Here is a 4,246-nt window from a genome sequence, read left to right as displayed (position 1 = left end):
ACTAATATACTCACCTTGGCCCCATCTGATTCTAGTACACAGAGGGCTGGTTAGCTTTTCTCCCATACCTGGGAAGAATGGAGTCTAGGAGGACAAACTGAGCTGCTTTGAGTTCCTTTATGCCGTGAATTCCTACATTATAGGACATAGAGGGTGCCTTATCCATTCTCTGCTGAAGCCAGCTTGGCCTGTTAGTATTATACCCCAGGAGCAGCTTGGAGGAAGGGGGCCTTGGGAGAAGAGAATAGAGGATCAAGGTGGCTATCCTACTTTGCAACCTTGCATTTCGAGCTCAGCAAGAGACAGAAGCTCTCAGGAGAGACCATCACTTGGAGTCATTTCCCCAGTTAAAGAGTGGAAACCCACAGCAGTGGGCAGGGGCAGAACTACAGGTACTCGAGTGCTGGCCTGACAAGCAGCAGAGGCTAGATTCCAATGTCCATGGGCGAACAGGTGGGGCAGAGACCCAAGACCAGACTCCCTGTGTGATGAGGAAACTGGGTGCAGTGGGGGAGCTCAAGACAGAGACAGAAAATTCTCTCCCTGGGACACCTGGGTGGCTTAGTGGTTGAGCATCTGCCTTTGGCTCAGGTCATGATCCCTAGGGTCCTTGGATCAAGTCCTGCACTGGGGTCGCTGGAGGGAGCCTGCTTCTCCCTCTACCTTATGTCTCTGTCTCTGTCTCTCTCTCTCTCTCTGGTGAATAAATAAATATTTTTTAAAAAGAAATATCTCTAAGACTTCTGGTGTCTAGAAATGACAAACTAAGTTTTTGGACCATCACTTACAACATGACAGTAAGGAACCTGTAGACCCCAACAAGAAAATCACCAGGAATCCCAATAGAAAAGCAAAGCATCAAAGCTAGCTGAGCATCTCTGCTGAGCTGTGGTCACCGTGACTTCCACTCTGACAACTGCATGAACATCAGAGACAGGAGATAAAGACTCAGGCCCACCTAGGTGGGAGATCTACTAGATCACCCCACATAAATCTGGGGCCCAGCAGAAAGGATGAATAAGAAAAATACTCTGTTGTCTGACACCTTGGCACTGGGTAGAGGTAACAGGGGGAAATTCCCCTGGAGATTCATAACCACGAGCGCGCCCACATGGAGGCTTGCAGTCTGAACTCATGCACCTGAGAAATTAAAGAAAACACAAAAGCAACCTCAAGCAGAGACTTGTCTGAAGTGTCCCAATTTGGTAGCATCTCCTCTTTCTGTGTAGAACAAACCATTTTAATTCAGGCCTCAGAGTATTACCACAGATAAAATTCCCAGGAAAATGAGCAACTTGGAGGCCACACACACACACACACACACACACACAAAGTCCTCGGAGCATGGCCCTGCTAACACCTTGACTGATTTCAGACATCTAGCCTCCAAATCTGAGAGAATAAATCTCTTTTGTTATTCTTGTGCAGGGGCCATGCTAATCTTCTCTGTATCATTCCAACATTAGCATATGTACTGCTGAATCAAACACAAATCTCTGTTGTTTTAAGCCCCCAAGTTTGTGGTGATTGGTGATGGCAGCCTTGGGAAACTGAGGTAGGGGCAGAGGTTATAGCCTAAGGAATAATGACTGAGACATTTCCTAAACTGTTGTAAATCATCAATACTCAGATCCAGTGATCCCAGTTAATCCCAAGCACAGAAGTTAAGAGGGAATTCATGCCTAGACACACTAGTGAAACTGGAGAACACCAAAGACAAAAAGAAGATTTTAAAAGTAGCCAAAGATGGGCAGCCTGGGTGGCTCAGCAGTTTAGTGCCACCTTCAGCCCAGGGCGTGATCCTGGAGACCCGGGATCGAGTCCCATGTCAGGCTCCCTGCATGGAGCCTGCTTCTCCCTCTGCCTGTGTCTCTGCGCCTCTCTCTCTCTCTCATGAATAAATAAATAAAATCTTAAACAAATAAAAATAAATAAAAGTAGCCAAAGAGAAAACATATAGTCTGAGAGCTGGTTTCTCAATGGCCATAGTGGAAGCTGGAAGATGGTGGAATGATACCTTCAATGAGCCAAAAGTAATGGCTTATTTTTGGCTTATCTTACAGTAAGTAAGATGTCTGGGAATGTGCTGGATATTACCAGTTATTAATTTTATTCTTGCCTCGTATTGCAGAGATAGAAGCCTAGCAGCTACACCTTTCAGATTCCCATGCCGGAGGGACTCTAGTATGGCTTCCGACAATGAGAAGCATCCACACGAAAGGAGAGATGGCAGAGATGTAGAAGCCATCCTTCTGGCTCTGGTGGTAGTGGCAGAGCAAACTAGAACACCAGGTGGCACAACCCAGTATCCTGATCCCTGTAGTGAACATAGCAATTTCCTGTCATTTCCAACCCTGGATAATGTTTCCTTCTATCTCCAGTCTTGCTCTCCTTCAGGCTTTCCCACAATCTGGTGACCAAATCTCCCAGTTAAAATTTTTTTAAGTTTGTTTCTTAGAGGGGGGGGGGGGGAGAGTGCCCAAGTGAGGGGTGAAGGGCAGAGGGAGAGAGAGAGAGAGAGAGAGAGAGAAACCTTAAGCAGGCTCTACACTCAGCATGGGGCTGACTCGGGGCTCCATCTCTCCGAGATCGTGACCTGAGTCAAAAATCAAGTCAAACACTTAACTACTGAGCCCACCCAATGCCCCTTTAAGATTTTGTTTTTAAGTAATCTCTACACCAAACATGGGGCTTGAACTCATAACCTCGTGATCAAGAGTTGCATCTCTATCAACTGAGTCAGCCAGATGTCTCTCAATTAAATTTTCTACTTGACATACCTAGAAAAATTTGTTTTTCTGGCTAGACTTTTACTGTTACAACAGATAAACACACACACAAATAATATAGAATTAAAATATGTGAAAACAATAGCATCTACACTGAAGGGGTTAATGGAGTTAAAGTGACTTAAGAATCTTGTATTATTTGGGAGGAAGGGAAAGCTTTTAATTAACTTTTGACTTTGATAGGTTAAGAATGCAGGGAGGCACCTCTGTGGCTCAGTCAGTTAATGGTTAAGCGTCTGCTTTCCCCTCAGGTCATGATCCCAGGGTCCCAAGATCACTCCCTGCTTCATGCTCCCTGTCCAGCAGGGAGCCTACTTCTCCCTCTCCATCTGCTGCTCCTCCTACTTGTGCTCTCTCATGGGTTCTCTCTCTCTCCCTCAAATAAATAAATATTTTTAAAAAAATTAAAAATCAATCAATCAATCAATAAAATACACTATTTATGGGGCACCTGAGTGGCTCAGTTGGTTAAGCATCTGACTCTTGATTTTGGCTCAGGTTGTGATGTCAGGGTCATAAGATCAAACCCCACATCAGTCTCTGCACTGGGCATGGAGCCTGCTTAAGATTCTCTCTCTCCCTCTCCCTTTGCCCCTCCCTCACCCCGCTTGCATGCTTGTGCTCTGTCTCTAAAAAAAAAAAAGTATCTACAAGAGTATCAAAGAAACAGTAAATTATTGAAAATAACAAAAGGAATGCAGTCTCTTTATGGCATAATTATAAACCTGCATTGAGAGACATTTTTTTAAAAACTTCAATAAAATTAGAATTACATCATGTTTGTTTGACCCATAACTTGCATCATGAAAAAAAAGTTAATTCAAAATGGATCATAGACCTGAACGTAAATCTTAAAACTACGGGGAGAAAGCCTTTGCAACCTTGGGTTAGGCAAAGATCTCTTAGCTATGACAACAAAAGCACAATCCATAAAAGAACAAATCAATAAATGGTACTTCATCAACATTAAGACTTTTGCTCTTCAAAAGATACTCTTAAGAGAATGAAAAGACAAACCATGACCTGAGGGAAAAGAAATTTGCAAAGCAAAACTCTGATGAAGTAGTCGTATCCAGGATATAAAGATTTCTCAAAACTCAATAAGAAACAACCCAGTTAAAATGAACAAAAGATTTGAACAGACACCTCACCAAAGAATATATACAGATGGAAGATAAGCACATGAACAGCAGCTCAGCATCGTAGAGGGAAGGGTGGGATATCTGGGGAGGAAGGATAGCAATAGCAAGGAAGAAATCCTTGGGGCTCATGGATTTGTTCATTATCTTGTGTGTAGTGTTGGTTTCATGGGTATATACAGGTGTCAAAACTTACCTAATTATACATTTTAAATATGTGTAGTTTATTGCACTGTCAATCATACTTCAATAAAGCTCTGTTTTAAAAGACTTATAAAAGCAGAAATATACCATGTTGGTGGGCTGGCAAACTCAACA

At 43.2% G+C, this 4,246-nt stretch overlaps 1 pseudogene; it reads right to left on the bottom strand.

Annotated features, from left to right (window-relative positions):
* Positions 1–1,389: 1,389 nt before the first annotated feature.
* Positions 1,390–1,490, bottom strand: LOC112677735 (U6 spliceosomal RNA; annotated as a pseudogene).
* Between the last annotated feature and the right edge of the window lie 2,756 nt (positions 1,491–4,246).

Source organism: Canis lupus, chromosome 9, assembly GCF_003254725.2.
Source record: "Canis lupus dingo isolate Sandy chromosome 9, ASM325472v2, whole genome shotgun sequence".
Taxonomy (NCBI): domain Eukaryota; kingdom Metazoa; phylum Chordata; class Mammalia; order Carnivora; family Canidae; genus Canis; species Canis lupus.
The sequence above is the reverse complement of the archived record's forward strand: the minus strand, read 5'-3'. Positions and strand labels throughout refer to the sequence as shown.